We start from the raw sequence: 18676 nt of genomic DNA, 5'->3' as shown, positions 1-18676 counted from the left end.
TTGTCCCTTGTGGTTTCCCTATCCTCTGCCCAGATCTTTATAAATTGTCCCTTTATTAAACTCCCCCCCATGGATGATTTCTGGATGTTTCCAATTTGAATGCAGGGTCTGTTTAACCACTAGACACAAAAGGCACAGGGCCTAGGGCCAACACTATTTTTATGGCCCAATGAAATTGTTTTAATTTCTTTTAAAACCAGAAGAAAAATATAAAGATAATTGAATCTGGAGTATCTTTTTTTTAATATCAATGCAGTTATAAAATATAATTTTTAATATTCCTTTATGCAAGAAATTACCAATGAAGACAAAAGTGCCTAGGACCCTCAGAAGTCATAAAGCAACCCTGGCTAAGTGTACCCTTGGTTCTCATGTGCATCTTCACTGATACAATTTTATCTCCCTTCAATGACAGCAGTGTCCATTGCCCTACCTCAAAGTGCCCACTACCCGTGGTAATGGGTACATTCAGAAATAGGTGGATTGGAAACTCCTTGAAAATATTTCTTATTTAAAAAAAAAAATAAGAAAGCAAATGATATTTTGTGCAAAATTTTTTAATAAGATTGACTGCAAATGTTTGGAAATGGATAGAGGTGATGGTAGCACATTATCACGTGTGCAAATAACAGCACTGAACTGTATGTATGACTGTAATTGAAATGGGCAGTTTAGGGTCATGTATGTCACTAGAAGGAATGCTAGAGTATGAAAGAAGGTTCTGTATAACACAGTGAACCCTACTGTGGATGTTGAAGGTGGTTAATAGGACACATATAAGAATGTTCTTCCATTAATTAGAATAAATGTATATCGCAACTACAAGAAGTTAATAATAGAGTAAAACATGGGGGGAAAATGCACCTAATGCAAACTATGGACTACAGTTAACAGTAATATCTTAATGTTCTTCCATCAATTGTAACAAACGTACCCATCAAAGCTAAGTGTCAATAATAACAGGGTATAATGGTCATGGGGCTTTTCTTTCTGGAGCTATGAAAATGCTCTAAAATTGATTGTGGCGGTGTAAGCACAGCTCTGTGAATACACTGATAGCCGTTAACTGTACGCTTTGGATGGATTGTATGGTGTGTGAATAAAACTGTGTTGGAAAAAAAAAGAAAGGAAATGACTTTCTACAATCATTAAAATAGGCATTAGATCACAGTGAAGGAGTTGTCACACTATGATAAGGTGAAGACTTAGGCAGGGAGCTTTGAAGACAACTGTGACATTAGATTTCCAGAGACATTAGAGCTTCCTGCTTCATTTTCCACAAGCTTCCCAAGTAATACGTAAGTGACTGGTCCATAGATGACACTTTGAAAAAGACATGGTCCATAATGGCAAATGTTTCGAAGTTAAACCACCTGAAATTGAACATTGGCTCCTTCTGAGCAACCTGGGGCAAACTGTATAATTGCTGGGTGCATAATTTCCCCTATCTATAAAATGGGTATGACAATAAAACATTTAACTACTAAGCACAGTCTAAGTACCTGAGACATGTAGCCTACTATTATTATTAATTCTGAGCCCAAACAAAGCTTTCATATTGTGTGGTTATGGGAAAGATGATGTAGAATGCTAATGTATACCTGAGATCCCTAGATTTCCGGATGCATTACGTTACCACGAAAATAAAAGGCACGTAAGTTTGCCTTTCCTAGAGCTCACCACAGTGTCATATTTCTTGCTTACACTATATCCCAATACTTTTTAAAGGGCCACTCAAAAGATACTTATTTCATTTATAGTAAAAATATGAAATAGTAAATTACATTAAAACATACTCTAAAATGTAGGTGTTTTTAGTTTTAATAGCTTTAAGGAAAAGAAAGTTTTTCTTTTCTAAAAGCTTTACTGAACGCTCAGAGACAGTAAATGAGATAATCTTTAATAAATGGCAATATTGGATTGGATTTTGAGTTTCTTGATTTCAAAACAAATGAACTTTCCATATACTACCTTCCAAATAAAACCATAAGATATATAATTAACATTTGGAGAGTAATTTGGATTATAAAAGTCACTTCCATCTATTTGAGCTCCAGAATTTTGTAGATATTATTAGAATCCTTATTTTTACAGATGAGAAAATGAAATCCATTGATAAAGTAACTTTTAATCCTTTGTATGAGAATCCTACAGAGGAATGATATGAATGGAATTGTTTTCAACCGAAATCATAGTCTCATTTTCTTTGTTACCATACTGCCTTGTAAAACTTACTGAACTGAACTTCCTTGTATTACCATTTGACTAAATGCCAGTGATTAAATATCAGGGCTAATGGGTTTCATATGAAATACAAAAGTCATAGTAGAGTTCTCCAAGCATTTTATTTAATGCAAGTAATAAAGTCAGTCATGTATTATCTCTTTTTCTTCCTCAAGAACAATAATGTTGCAGGCATGTTATATTGACAATTAGAATCCTCTCAAAGATAATGTATTCTGCAGCTCTTGTACAAAAATGCCCATCAGGATTTTGATAGAAAAATAGAATAACTCCAGGCATGTTCATGTATTTGATCATTTTATGTTAAATCAAGAGAGATAACACATTTCAGGATTTCAGAAACTGCTTCCTTCTTTCTTTCCCTACCCCGCCACCACTAGGAAGTAAAAAAACTTAGAGGTATTGTAAATTTGCCCATTTGGACAAGGAAACACAAACTGCTAACAGCCTTTAAGAAATGAAATGATGTAAGCACAGGTATGCTGTGAGAAGTTCAGAAATCAAACTGGCAGCAGATAATACCTCCATCAGGAGTTTAGGGAACATTAATGGATAAGATTTGGTGATATGGAGTCTTTTCTCCAGAGTCAATATTTCATTTTTTTTTAAGGGTGCAGGGCACTCAGATTCACTACCTACAAAGAAGGTAATCTGTGTGCGTTTGAGGAAGCTATGACTGAATGGTGGTTTCTAATTCAAAATATATCCCTTTTTCTCTGTTGATAACTATTAGCCCAGTAATGTTTAGTATGGGATCCTGCAATTAAAAAAAAAAAAAAAAATCCCAGGACATGCCAGTTAAAGAGAGAAAGAGAAATTATGACAAATACCAAATACAGTTACACTTTTCTGCCCTAAAGTTGGCCTTGAAAAAAGCCTACCATGCTGTTCCTTTAGTGACTTCACTGCCAGATCAAACCCAAGGGAATAAGACACTATCTATCCTTTGCTGAGTTCCTGTATGTTTAAGGATCTGTGTATTCATTCATACATAACAGGCATTTGTTATCAATTTTCAGATCAGGGTATTGAAGTCCAAAGAGAGATCAGGTCTACTCTCACTCAAAACTAGTTTCACCCCATCTCTACCTCTAATTGGATTAAATAAATCTGTATCCAACAGCAATCAGTGTTTGTACATAATAGGCACTTAATTAGTTGAATGAATAGTTTGTAAAAGTTTCTCCCCTCTTACATTCTCATTAAAGTTCAGTGTTAAATCACTAAATTGGCAATTGTATTACTGGTTACATCTCAAAATATCTGAGGACTGTGTATATGAAACAAAATCTATCTACTTATAAAAGATAAAACTGATCACTTCAACTGTTTCTGTGCCTAAATTTTTCCAAATGCAAATAAATTATTTTGAGGGAAAAAGCAAGATACAATACAGGCAATAAAAATATATGTATTTGATGAACCATAAATTCTGGAGACAGCATAGACAAAAATATCTGACTGGAGACTGCCCAAGTAATATTTTTTGTGGCCTATAAAGTTTGGTGATCAAAGTTTTGGAATGTTTGGCTATCAGACCTGTGGTAGGCAGAACAATGGCCCACCAAAGATTTCTACATCCTGATTTCCGGAATATGTGACTATGTTACCTTACCTGGCAAAGGGGAATTAAGGTTGCTAATGAACTGACCTTAAAATAAGGAGATTAACCTTATTACTCAAGTGGGCCCAATGGAATCACAGCATTCTTAATTGTGTAAGAGTGGAGCAGAAGGGTGAGAGTCAGAGTGATGCCAAGTGAGAAAGACTCTACCAGCCATGGCTGGCTTTGAAGATGGAAGGGGGCCACACACCAAGGAACATGGGCAGCCTCTAAAAGCTGGAAAACACACCAAAAAAAATCAGCTTTATCCTTAGATCCTCCAGAAAGGAAAAGAGCCCTGCCAACACCTTGATTTTAGCCCAGTGAGACCCATTTCAAAAGTCTTACCACCAAACCTGTAGTATAATACATTTTTGCTGTTTTAAGCCACTAAGTTTGTGATAATTTGCCACAGGAGCAGTAGGAAACTAATACAAGACCAAAGAAAGGGCTGAAAATTATGTGAAAATATGGTTAGGTGCATTATCCAAAAATCACAGGGGACACGAATTAGTCTCTTGGTTGTGTAGTACCACACTGCCTTCATTTTCTCACATGCAGTTCAACATTAGCTATATAAAGCATATTAAAACATTATAACATGACATACCATTATTTGTTTCAGCCAATATCTATAAAAACCATAATATAAATTGTCATGATGAAGAATAATTCAGATACATTGAAATACATAGAGTATTGCAACGCATCATATATCTCATTCAAATGATTAAGTACAATGCTCTATTCTGATCCATAAAATAATTCACCTTCATACCAGTGCTATAAATTAGATTACTAAATCCTCATATGGCCATAGCCCAGTACAACAAACATCTATTTATGATTTAACATATTCTACATAATTAAAAACCTTAAAAAGAAAAAAGAGAGAAACAAACAAAAAAAATGATGAATGGAAGAACAAAACTCTTTCATCACCCAGACTTAGCTAAATAACCACTGCTAAAATAATTTTTTTTTTTTTGCATCAAGTCTATTTCCAATTCCTACAAAAAGTCACTGGAAATGTTAACTTATGAAGCCACTAATATTCACGAGTATAAATACCTTCTCAATACAATACCCCAACAGATGCATTAGCTCAAACCATTGCCTTCAGAGAATTAGAGATTCTGCATGGTTTTGTAGAAAGAAAATGGGGCAAATATCAAAAAGTTACTAAAAACAAAGCCTCAGGAAATTGGCAAAAGCTGAGAGCATAAAACATTAGGAAATACAAATATGACCATTTTTTTTAACTAAAAACAAAGGCTTGTACAGTCTTCCCTTAGCACAGCATTGCCTAATATGGGCATACCCCATTACAGAGCAGTCTGATGTAGCCCCCAGCACACAGGCAATGAGGCTCTGCTGATCAGTTATCTTTTGAAGGGCCACAATCAACTGTTCCAAACTCAGTAAGAATGAGATCTGCCCTTCTGTGGTATATATCTGAAGCTTGTGAGAAGGAAAAAAGTTGAAATCATATGTCATAAAGCCAGAGGTGTGGCAACAGGACAGAAGAAAATATATAAGTATGTTCAATACATGCTATGTTTGATTATAAAATGAGGAGGATTTTTGGATGCTATTTTTTTTATTCACACCTCACTGTTATTGAGTTCATATATATTATATTAATGAAAATTTTTAGTTGACTTGCAAAAATAAAAACACACACTAGGAAGCTGAGATGTCAAAATACCAAGCAGAGGATTGCAAACTACAGTATGAAGTCCATTCTAGAGCTTCTACCCCTCTGCCCTCCCTCTATGTTGCATTTCTTTGCAATTGAAGTTAATTCCAAGAAAATTAATCTGGTTATTCTTTCAATAAGTAATCTTCCTCTAGAGTTTTTGCTTACCGTCTTTTGCCCTCAAGGCAAACAAGGACAATTTTCTTTGTTACCATCTAGGCTAGGGTTAGCCTCTGTTATTTTCTGGGGGAGGGAGGGAGAGGGAATCCACAACTTGAATTACTCTAGGCTGCTCAAAAAGAATATTTTTTCTTTAGAAGACTATTTATAGATATCAAATGAACTGAGAAATTTGACCCTGAGTGGCAACACTAAATAAGGTGTACCTGATTACCACCCTGACACAAAACCAGGGGACTATTATTATTTACAGCTTTAAAAGACCGGATCAAGGAATGAGGAGTAACAGAAGAAAAGTTAAGCAAGATTGTTTCCCTCCAAATGAATTCCTCTGTATTCTGCCATGATGCTTCATGACTGTTCATCAGAAAGTCTCATACCAGGGCTTTTACTTCTTCCAGAATCCTCCATGAATAGAAATATACCTTGGAGAGACAATATCTTAAAAGCTGTCATCATCCAGTCACTTAAGCAGTATTATCTGAAAGCCAGCTGATAGCAAGTATTGGTATTAATAGAACATATAATAGGTGCTTGGGTGAAAAGGAATGCAGTAGAAGAAATAAAAAAACACCTAAAAGTAATTAGAAATAGTAAAGATATATACATATCATCATAACTTTTCCTAGGCTTAGAAGAGTTTATACAATCAATGCATAAAAAATACAAGGTGTAACTATAAGGTTATGTGACTGACTATTCTTAGGAAAATATAGCCTATGACTCAAACGAATTGTGTTTTTCAAAGAAGTTGGCTTGGAAGGATGTAAACATTCCAGTGTTGTTGCCATGATTAAAACCTCTATGTAACTCCTCCTTTGCAAATAGCTTCAGAGAATGTGCCTGTTTTCTTTAAATCTCTTCAATGGTGGTAATAGTTCCCCTTTGAAGGTGGTTTGACATCTAGAAGTTACTAAAAGCTACTCAGAGCCAAATATGAAGAATTCAGAGCGATCACAGTGAATATGTTCAGCTTGTGTCAAACTCATAGAATGTCTAAAAAGCAATGAGACTAACTGAATTGCTCATTAACTGGTTCTGATAATATTAAAGAGAAAATCTATTAGAAAAACAAAAACAAAAACACAAAAAAGCTGTTGAATGTAAATAATGGGATGTGAAGGAAAATATATTCCCCCTCAGCTCCAATGCGAATGGTTGATGCTCTATAGCCAAGGTCTCAAGTCTGATGCAGGGCTGATGCAGGAGAAAGAAATCAAAGCCACATTACAAACTTCCTTATGAAGCAAATTGTCAACCTTCCTAGGAATCAGTAACTCCCTCCCCAGGGTACCAATAGCTTCCATTATAACCCTTATCATACTAGATTATAATTATCCCTTTACAAGTCTGTTTCCGCCATAAGACTGTGAGTTCCCACTTTATATTCCTAGTATAAATAATTAAGGGTTAAATGAATGAATACTCATTTGGATGTGTAAATCCCAGTACATTTTAGGGCCCCATCCTTATTTATAATCACACCAGTAAATGTTTGTAGGCACATGGGAACACATCTTAGGCAAACTTCAACTTCTGCCCCTGCTTTTTGTGATTTTTAGTTAAGTTACCAGGGAGTATTGGAAACCTGATGATTAAAAAACCAAATTCCCAAATTTGGTAGTACTTTATACCTTTCTTAATGCAGCTGGGATACTGAAGCTGAAAAAATATTTAGTGTTTACAATCTTCTTATCACTCAGCTGCTCAGTACTTACTGACTTCTGCCTCCCTCTGAGACAGTTGGAAAATTCAGCCTGTTTGGCAGGAAAAATGAAGACAGAGCAAGCACAAAAATCTTATAGCAGACCACCGAGGAAAGAAAAGAGCAACATTTCAGACTATCATAACTTGCTTCTGCTGTACAGAGATGCTGAGGGATTAAACGAGATACAGGTTGCCTGCAATTTGATGTCTTTCAGGAAGATACCAACTGCAGAATTTCCACTTTGCTTAAGTCATTATTCTAGCAATCTTCTTCCACAACTAGAAATCTAGTGAGTTGGTTAATAATACTTTTTCTGAAAACAGCTTCAAAAATGCCAATATGCCTTAAAATGCTCAATAAACTGACTTATTTTATTGCTTACAAAGGTAATTATATGACTCTCCTTACCAAAAAAACAGGTTTTAAACGTTATAGTATTGTTAGTAATGTATGTGTGTTTGAAAGGAGGCATGACGAGCGAACAGGATGTTTTATTCCCTAGCATTTTCCTTAAGGGCTTTATATTTTTTCAGATCTTATCAACAATAACGTTAGGGGAAAATGTAAGCAATCATGAAAGTACAGAAAAATACAACTTCTTATCTATATTTCCTTAGTGGTTTTTTTTTTTCCCTATCTTTTGACTTTGATGAAAAATGCCCTTCCCCACCCCCTTTGTTTTCAATTATTCAGTGAAAAGGCCCAGAAAGAAACCAGCTTAAATGATAAAAAAAGAAATAAACCAAACATTTTTTGGACCCCTGAGAAAAATCATTGATTTTTTTTTCCTTTTGTAAATTGAGACTTTCCTCTCTATTCTGAAACATATTTTTGTCCTTGGTCAATAAGATTTCAGCTTTTACTCAGCGTGATAAAATAACATGTCTTCAACTCCAAGTGAGTGTTAGGAATAAAATGTGACAACATAACTCTCCTATTTTGGGTAACAAGATATTGTTTTATTTTTAACTAATTCTTCTAGAAAATATTTCACTTCAGCTCTTGGAATCACTTACTTCACCTTTTTTTTTAAATCCCCTCCATCCTCCCAATGAAAGTTTGTTACCATAATATGTAAAGAAAAAATATTCATCATATCCAATATTCACTGCTTGATTTTACAATTTCTACATTTCCCATGGAATATTAAATTAAAAGTTACAGTAATGGATTAACAAAAATGAGTAACTTGCTTGACACAGAGTTTAAGACCAACCAATTCTTAAAATCTACATCTGCCTCCCAGTCAGATTGTACCCCCTAAGGTGAAGCCAGGTTACATGGTAAATAATTTTTTAGATATGAAATTTCTGTATTTTGATCTGTGTATATGAAGTAGTATAAAAAAATTTCTTCCATTACAATATTAAAAATAATCAAAAAATAAATAAATGAAAGAGTCACACAGCTCAATTGGCAGCACTCTTTTAGTTCTTACTAATGCTAGAGATCGAAAAAGATCCAAAAGGTCATCTCTGAACACAGGATAAGTTGCATAACTATGCATGACACAAGAATTAAGGGCTAGACATGTTGCTGGTTTTCCTCTGTTAAGATTCACACAAATGGCATTTTCTTTGCATAGTATATTCTTGTGGTTAAATGTAGAACTGAACATTTCTGATGGACAGTAGAGAAACATACACAGATGAGTATTATGTAAATTATACAAGTACCATATATGGATCGATTTTGTTTTTACACTCAAATCTGTTCTTCGTTCAGTGTACATATGCTATTCCATTAACTGTAACATGACAATAGGGACAGCAAGCACTTTAAATCCCCAAGGTGTGCTTATATCAATGATTAGCAATCAATGTAATAGAGTATTTGCAGCCATAAACATACAGTAGAACTAACACGGAGAAATTTTCTAAGTTCTTCAGTAAACCTTTCTCAGGCTAACCAGAACTGTTACATGATTATAATGCTTGTTTGCCGTTAGGATTTCTGCCTTTTGTCTAGCAACAACTGCTTTACAAGAGTACAACCAAAAGTTCAAAATTAATGGCCATAAGTTCTCAAGAACTCTTAAGCATGCATTTTTATTACTTGCTTATTGTGTAAGGTAAGTATTCATACTATTACTGGTGACTGAAAACAATTCTGACTTGCCTGAGTGAATAAGAAAAAAACTCACAAGATGTATCCCGGAAACATTTGTTAAGGTGATATAAAATATACCAACTGCACCTTATATTTCACCAAGCTTTTACAATGTGGTTATGTCAAATACTGCATTCTGTCTCTTTTTTCTCTTTTCCATCCCTTGAAATTGTATCACTATCCACAATGAAGTTTATGGATTCGTAAAGATTGTTCATTTTCAGACACTAGATTGAAAAGTTTTCTAATTTGAACTTAATTGTTACAGCTTCCACTTTGCTGTACTGATCTAGTGCTTTAGAATATATTTAAGATGCCCAGATTTAGTGAGCCAATAAAAACACTAATTAACTTCCAGAGTTTGGAAAAGCAGTTGTTACCAAATGGGAGTTACTCTTTTCGGAGAATGGTAAACAGGTGGTCTGTTGTAAGAATCCAGCTGAGGCCTGGAAGCAGATTAGCTACCTTTCAATCATTTTAAGTATAGTCCCCTTCCATCAGCAGGAAATAACTGCTATGCTGGCAATATTTTTAGTAACTACTGTTTGAGAAATAAAATTCCACAAATACTTAAGTGGACTGTAGAAACAATGGCCTTCAAACTTTGATTCACTAGTTATGCAGTTTAAAAATTGTAAATCATTTCCGTAATACTTAGATCAATTCAGATAATATGTAAATGGAGATAATTATTTAATAAAGCCCACAATTTTGCTACAAAAATACATATTTTCAGAAATCCATTGAAATACAAAAATATCCTAAAATGAAAAAAACTTCATCGACCCATTAAGAAACAAATATTAGTGCACCATAACAAAATACTAGTGCACCATTTCTTCCAAAATAATCAACTTCAGATGAACTTTGATGCTACTCACCAGTTCCTAGCTGACTGAAAATGTGTCTCATGATGAAATTTATATAAATTTTAGATAAAGATAATAGAATGATAAGAATAGATGTTAAGAGAATAACTGTGAAATAGTATAGGTCATATTTTAATTGAATATTCAATAATGAGCACCTAATATAAAAGCAGAATAAGTGACAGAAAATCTTTCATGGGAAATTGATTTTCACTTGGTTTCTTTTAAGCATTTGGAAAAGCTTAAAAAAAAACTCTAAGTAGAAAACATGTTTTGTTTTGTTTTTTTCCTTGTAAAAGGTTAACAAAATAATATCTTTAAATGTTCCCAGTTAAAATTTTATTATCTATAATAAGGCATTTCCTATCTTGAATTGAATGGCCATTCACAAAAATATGAATATATTTCTACCTACCTGTACTGGTAACTTACAAAGCAGATATATAAAGACTGCAGAAATGAAAAATGTTGAAATGAAATAACAAAATTCTTTAACGTATTTATGATGTGTTCCAAAAAGCATAGGGTGGATAGAGGGAAGAAAGAGGAAATGCTGACTAATCCTAATTTCTACCTTCCCATCTTTGATGTGAACTTTGGTTAAGGTTAAGGTAGTACTATTAAAAAGAAAAATTGGGCTAAGGGACCTAATTTCAAGACCATAGTAAAAGGTATTAAAATAGCAAGGTTGAATTATCACTGAAGCCTTTAAGAGACGCAAGTGAATCCAATTTCATTCTCACAGAACTAGCTGGCTATAAAATAGACATATTCACCCAACTTCACATTTGCACAGTTGTTGAGAGAGTGCAGCCTCTGCAGCCAGACTGTGCTTGAACTTCAGCTCTCCCGCTTTACATTGTGTGACCAGGAACAAAGCACTTAACTTCTCTGAACAACAGTTCTCTCATATACAAAACAAAGATAATAAAAGGAGCTGCTTCATAGGGTCCTTGTGCCTATTCAGTGAATTAATATATGTAAAATACGTTGACCAGTGTCTAGAATATAATAGTGTAATGTAAGTTTGGCTATTATTACATATGCAATATCCCATTAAAACGGAAACTCCATGAGGTCAGAGATTTTCATTTATTTCTGTTCATTTCTGTTTCTCCAGTGCCTACAAGGAGTGTCTCACACATAAGAAGTAAATAGTAGTCACTCACTTTCTGAAATGTCGGCTACATTACATTGGATTCATTATACATATACACACACACACACACACACATATATATACACCTACATATATAATACATATACATATACACACATAGCTATACATACACACACACTAGTTTCCTATTACAAAGTAAAAAAATTAAAGAAAAAGGCCAAGAAATTTTACTATCAAAGTAACTAGTAATGTTCCTGATCTAACAGAATCTGCATCAGATTTTGAAATAATAGACATAACCGTCTTTATATTCTGATGCTCTATCAACTTTGTATCTAAAATAAATTCTTATTCTCAATAGTTAAATATACTGAAAAGATTTAAATGTTAAAAATCTTTTAAGTTTATGCCATAATTATTGCCATTTCCTTGAACAAGGAAAATGTTTACCTTTCTGTTTTTAAATGTAGAGGTTCAAATGTAAAATTAGATCTAAAAGCTTGAAAAGGTACTTCTTAGGAAAAATCTATTCAGTTGCTGTTATGATTGGTTGCCTAGGAATTTTGACTAAGGGACACAAAGGAGGGCATGCTCCTGCTCTGGCTTTGATGAGTTTATCCTGTATGACGTTAATCAAGTCTTTACTTTATACATCACACTGGACACATATTTTGTCCCCAGGCTATTCATTATGCACTATATCATATGAATTTTTAACTGCATTAATTTTTTAAAAAAAAATAGAAAAATGGGAGAAAAAATCATAATCATCAATTCATCCATGTATTTGTCTCACAAAGGAAAATTTATTGCATACACATGTAATGACAATTAGTGAACAGTCACTCACACTGTGGTACCAGCCTCGGTTTTGTGCTTGGTAATTTCCATATGCCATGAGAAATCAGACCCACTTCAGAACAGTGGGATAATCCATAGATAGTGTTCTTAGGAAAGAGGCGTTATTACACCTACATTGCTGTTTCAACAGAGTCCCCTTCACCACATAACTCTGATCACTATTCATATGGATTTTAATACTGAAAATACCCTAGACATTTAATACTAAGAAGTAACGCTGTCATTAAAAAAAAAAAAAAAGAACTCTCACATATTTGTAGAATTATTTTTGGACTGTTTTTCTAAATAGTGTTTTTGCATTAACCAATAAACCTACATATACTTCTTGGGTGGCAAAAATTAAAACAGCTAAGATATTCTTTAATATCACAAATCTCCATGAAAACACAAAATTGCAGAAAGCATTCAATGATGTGAATAAAATTTTAGATGTAATAAGCTAAAAATGTTTCAATTTTATGCAACACATATATAGTATAGATTCATTTATTTTTCTCAAAAGCTATAGAAATCTTACAAATTTTTCACTGATTTCAAACACACATCAACAAGGTAGTCATTTGGGGCTCATCTAGAGAGGGACTGCTTCCTCTAAAATGAAAAGTATACTTTCCTATGAACAGTATACCTTCCTGAGTGTAACGACAAGCTCGTGAGGAAATAATGGTCCAGGCCAATGTATTCTTCAGACCAGCAATGGACTCTTTCCACTAAACTTGCTGAGAATTCCTGGCAGCTATTGTAAACTAGAACAAAATACACACAAAAGCCTACATATGTAAAGCAAATTCATATCTATCAGAAATCATATAATAACAAAAATCCTCAGATTTGGAGTGAGAAGTATGTTGGAGGAGCTTGGAGAAGGTAGTCATTGGTGGTGGTGGTCGGGTTTGGTGGCAGTGATGGAGATAATGGGTATCAGGAGAGGCTCCAGCTTGTTTTTTCCCAGTTACACATTTAATATGGTAATAATAGTACAGTATTCCTGGCACAGTAATTGGCAGGAATAAAAACTGAAAAAAAAATGATAGCTGTTAATGTTTAAAGATGGGCATGAGTAGTAAAAGACTAATTCCCAGGAAGGATTGCATGGCAAGAAGAAACAACTGTTAAAAACTGATGGAATTAAAAACAAAACAAAACAAAACAAAACAAAAAAAACTGTCAAAATGGAGGATATCAAACTGTTGTGAATTTTTCCTAAACTACCTTCTTTATTCCAATAAGCTATTACCTCACTTTCTTCACTATTCAAGATGTCCAGTGCCTAGAGGGCCACTCACATTGTTGCACCTGATGGGGTTTCAAACAGGTGGTTTTGTAACAAATTAAGAAGAAACACTTTTTAAAATATATCAGGTAGTGAAAATATTCTGAAAGTGTGAAGGCACCTAAAAAAAGGTTTAGAAAAATTTGATGTAACTAGAAATATTATCTTAAGTTATAATAGTGCTTTACAAAGTCCCAGTGTTTTCTGTAACCCTCATAAAACACTGTCATGTGCTCGATCAGAAGAAGGACTTTACACTCACTTTAGAAAGGAATATTTGAGACGTGAAGAGGTTTACACAGAGTCACACTGCCAGTCAGTGACAGAGCTAAGATAAAAAGTGACAGAGCTAAGATAAAATAAGGCATATTTTCCAATTGCCTTGTCCAGATTCAGTTTTCTATGTCATCCCAGCCCTTACAAGCGTAAACCAGTAAGAGAAGTAGGGAATTTCAGGGGTTGTAACCCAGAGGTTTTGTGATTTCACCTACCATGTACATCAGAACTGAGAATGGGAAAAAATATTAAAAATTTGAGTTTCTGGGCCATTGTATAAATCTACTGGAACTGAATTTCTGAGAATGAAGCAAGTGAATCTGCATTTTAAAACATATTTAAAATCAATGTTCACTGGGTTAACAGGACCAACACCACATTATGAAATAATCACAAGACTTTTCATTAAAAATATTTTAGTTCCTTCTAATCTTTCTTTCTTTCCTAAATGATTAGAGTTAATTAAATGAGATCTATTAACTCTCAAAGACTTGAAATATTTAGTCCACATAACCAACTAGAAAGGAGTTGGGGGTGTTAGGGGATCCTCTGTATATAGTCTGCCTTCAACATTTCACAGATTGTTATCATTTGTAATGGCTATATTTTTTAAAATTTCCTCCAAGAGTGAAAAAATGCTCTTATTAGACTCTTTAAGCCTCAGTTTCCTCAAATTAACTGGAATAACAACTTGATAGCAATAATAGGTGTTAATAAGTGGCAACTATTTTAATTACAGTAGCCTAATATTAAAAATATTGGGATATTGCCATAGCTCCTCTTTTTTGTTCCCCTCTTTTCTGTCCCCTTATTTTTTCTCTTTCTCCCCAAAGTACAGGAGTAGAAAGTGGAAACAGAGCAGTTGGATTGGATACCCTAGACTGAAGATAAAAACCAAAATAAAGGAAGTGGAGGCTTACTATTTTTTACAGTTATCTTGTGATCATATCAGGCCATGATGTTCAGTGCCACACTAATGATAACCAGGGCAGTGGGCCAAAATTCAAGGCCACAAACACTTGCCTTTTCAGGCCTTCCTGTCCTTCCCTGATAGAATTTCACCCTACCTCCCAACCTCCTACCTGGACTTTGGAGTTCCAGACACTCCGCGCCTTAAGGGAGTTCTCAGTCTTCTAAGCTACTGAAGGCTGCTGGAGCTTCCTCACTGCCTTAATCAAAATCCCCACTTCTTAAGGGCTATTGATCTTCCAGAGTTGCTGACCTAGTTATCTGCTTAAAGTAATTTACACCAAGGTGTGCCAAAGAACTCTTTCAGAGGTCGTTTGCATTTTAAAAGAGGCGCTTTTTAGACTATTCCAGGCTTCTTAGGAGTGCTTTAGAGTTGCAGGGTATTTTTCTGCTTTCAGCTCCCCTCTCACTGCCCAAGAAAAGGCATAATCCCTCTTCTGGGGTTCTTCCCTTCTTAAACCAAGAGAACCTTTCACTTTACAGACATGCCCCGGCTCTCACCTTTAACAATGACTGTTCACTATGAGAAATTCACCAAAACTGAAATTCATCCTTCATCAGTGAGCATGGGTTGGCACAGAGCATAAATAGTATCTGCAGGAAAATATAAGTTGACTATGGAGACTCTTGCATGTGTTTGGGCAGACAGGTATCTATTTTTCACCAGATAAGGATTTCTAGAAAGGTACTGAGAACCCAGACATTCACATGGTTCTTCAACATGTCCAAAGCCTTCTGTGTGACCAGTTCCTCCCTTACTTACCTTAAACCTTTGCTTTAGTTTAGCTTTATTTTTCTTTTTTTTAAAGGTTTGGTATTTATGCTACCACCAGGGGAGAAGAAGGAAGGAAGGAAAATCAAGAAATTGGTCATTCACTACTGAAATAACAGTCAGACACCAGGCACAGCAGGCAGGGACCCTGGCCAACATGGCAGGTAGCCTTTCATCCTGGAGACACCTGCCCAGCAGGATGCTCTCAGAGCCTGATATATGGCCACACCATATTCCAGTGATTCAGCGTGGCTGGAACTAAAGAATGGCCAGCACCAAAGCCAGGCCCTTCAACAAAGATTTAAGAGAACCTCCTATATAATGGGCTTCTACCAGGAATTGGAAATACAGTAACAAACAAGACAAACCTGGACCAGCCCCTCTGAGCTTTATGTATTCCTGCCTGACTTTTGTACAATATTTTTGCATTGTCTTATCCATAAAGGTAGGGACCTTGTTCTAGTCATCATTTTATCTCACCCCAAAGCCTTGCACTGTGCCTTAAAAATATTACAAATCAATATATTCTCTACAAAATGAATGGGTAAAAAATCCTAACACACACACAAACACAAAATTTGCCGAGTTACAGATAGAAAATTACTCCCAGAGAAATACTTCAAAATGTTGAACCATTTTTAAACGTCCTTGATAGGTTGTCTGGAAATAGTCCCAAGAATTAAGTTAGGGTTAAAGTGATATACTTACTTCTTGAGAGGTTTCATAACATATGATAGAAGGGGTACTATCTAAAAAATCCAGCTAATTAGATGTCCAAATTATTATACCCACGGGACTTTCTTTCTTTCTTTTTCTTTTTTTTTTTTTTTTTAAGTTTGAAAATGCAGTCTGGGCGGCTGCAAACATTTGAAAAAACTGTGCCTGTTTTGGGTATCGTTGGGGAAGATTTTGCCCAGATCCATCTGCAATATTACTGTATTCAAAGACACAAAGTCCCTTGAATGCTGTCAGTAGTCTCAAATGCTGACCAGATATTTCTTCATAGTAGGCTTTATAAAGTCTTTAAGCTACTTCCATCAAAATCGTGAAAAAGCTGTTTAATTACTTTCCTCAGAAATAATGCCGTCTTTTCTCAATTTGTCTGACGATCCAATGAGCAACATGTATGAAATGCTTGAAATTCAAGAAGAATGATGTAAATATAAACTATCATTCATCTGCTCTGTAATCTTCCTTATAATATGCTAATTCCATGAGGACATCTGTCTTATTATTCTCTGCCTACTCAGTACTAATGCTGATATTAGCTGTATTTAAACAAAACACTTATCTAATGAGTGAACTGCTCTAGATAGACCAGTCTCAAGCATTCTCATATTCCTCCTGAGGTTTCATAATGGAGAATAATTATTATTTTATACTTTAAAATAAAATGCCAAAGGCTAAAATATATAGAGCAATGTGTAGGTTGTTCTGTATCTGTCACAGTCATGTGTAGGTTGTTTTGTGTCTGTCAGCCTCCTCCATCAAAGGGAACTTCCAGTGATCACAAAGGACAGCGCTCAAGAGACCTTAGGTGGGTAACAAATGGGCTGTGGGGTGTGAGAAAAGTGAGTGCCTGGACAATGAACGAATGGCAACCTGTACAAAGGTTAAAAAAAAGGCGGGGGTGGGGGGCATGAAAAGCAGGGGAATGATAATAGACTTCTCCAAAGCTTTTTTCTGTTAATGAATGCTGCTGTAATAAGCATGCTGTTGATCATTCTGATCCAGTTTAGTAATATGCTAGAATCCTTGGGACTGTTAGTAATATTTTTGCTTTGATTTATTATGTTTTTCCAATCATAATAGTAAATGGCTCTCATGTCCTACACCAAACATACGTAGAAATATATTTAACTATAGCAACCAAGAATAGGAAAACACACATGTACACAAATGCATCTGAAACAAAACTTTCATCAAATGATAGTCACTCTTAGGATGACATAATCTGAATTTTTCCATTTAACTTCCTATATTTCTAATTGTGGTACAGACCCACTAAATTGATTTCATGCCCCAATAATGTGTTGCCGAATTTATAAAATGCTGACTTAGAATCTTCTTCTTTGTGAAGGTATTAATGAGTATTCGTTCTATGCAGTTGCACATTACATTAATCCAACAATCTGGATTTTCTTGTTTTATATATAATTTGTTTTTGCATTGATGTGGTTTGTTACAGGACTCACATTTTAAGCATATCTAATGAAGTGTACTCCTGGGGGATGAGGAACTGTTTCTGAAAAATAGAAAGTGATACACGCTATTTTCACCAGCTTATTCCACTGGTTCTTATGCTTAAAACAAAATGAGAAGTGGAGAATAACAGGGTTTTCCTCATCATATTCTCACTGACACTTTCAAAATTTTCTATTAACAGCTAATAAAATAAAAGACCTTAAATATACATTAGGAATTTTCATGGGTTAAGTGCATTTTCTATCACTTCACACTTTAGTGTTGTTTTCAATATTTCTTCTGTTTCTTTAAAGGGCTACTACATTGACAATGATTCAACAAAACATCTTGAGAATTTGCGATCCACCAAAACATCTTCAGAATTTGGCATTCTTAGGCAATATTTCAAAACTTGGGGAACACTTTATAGCACAAGTAATATGGTAACTGAATTACAAAATTATCAAACTTTAAATACAGAACACACTTTCAGACACATTAATAAAAACATACACAATAACAAATAGAGACATAAATATACAGACACAGAGAGTTATAAAGACCATCCAGAGAATTGCCTGATTTACATAGAGTACTTTTATAACTAAGTTTATTTACAACTACAGTTATTTGGTCACTCGTTCTCTCAATAATACGTAACATGCAGAATTCTCAGAAACTGCTTGCGTTTAATGCACAAAAACAGGAAGCCACGTATTCTTCCTGAATGCGACTCCACTAATCTCAGTGAGTCCAACTGAAAAGTTCTAAATGCTTTTCAGGAGTATGACCAAAAAAAAACTTTAAAA

At 34.6% G+C, this 18676-nt stretch overlaps 1 protein-coding gene across 9 annotated transcripts in view; it reads right to left on the bottom strand.

The window, feature by feature from the left end:
* Positions 1 to 18676, bottom strand: part of PCDH7 (protocadherin 7) — a 421527-nt gene that overhangs the window by 391857 nt on the left and 10994 nt on the right. The window lies entirely within an intron of this gene.

Source organism: Choloepus didactylus, chromosome 3, assembly GCF_015220235.1.
Source record: "Choloepus didactylus isolate mChoDid1 chromosome 3, mChoDid1.pri, whole genome shotgun sequence".
In the NCBI taxonomy this organism is placed as follows: domain Eukaryota; kingdom Metazoa; phylum Chordata; class Mammalia; order Pilosa; family Megalonychidae; genus Choloepus; species Choloepus didactylus.
The sequence above is the reverse complement of the archived record's forward strand: the minus strand, read 5'-3'. Positions and strand labels throughout refer to the sequence as shown.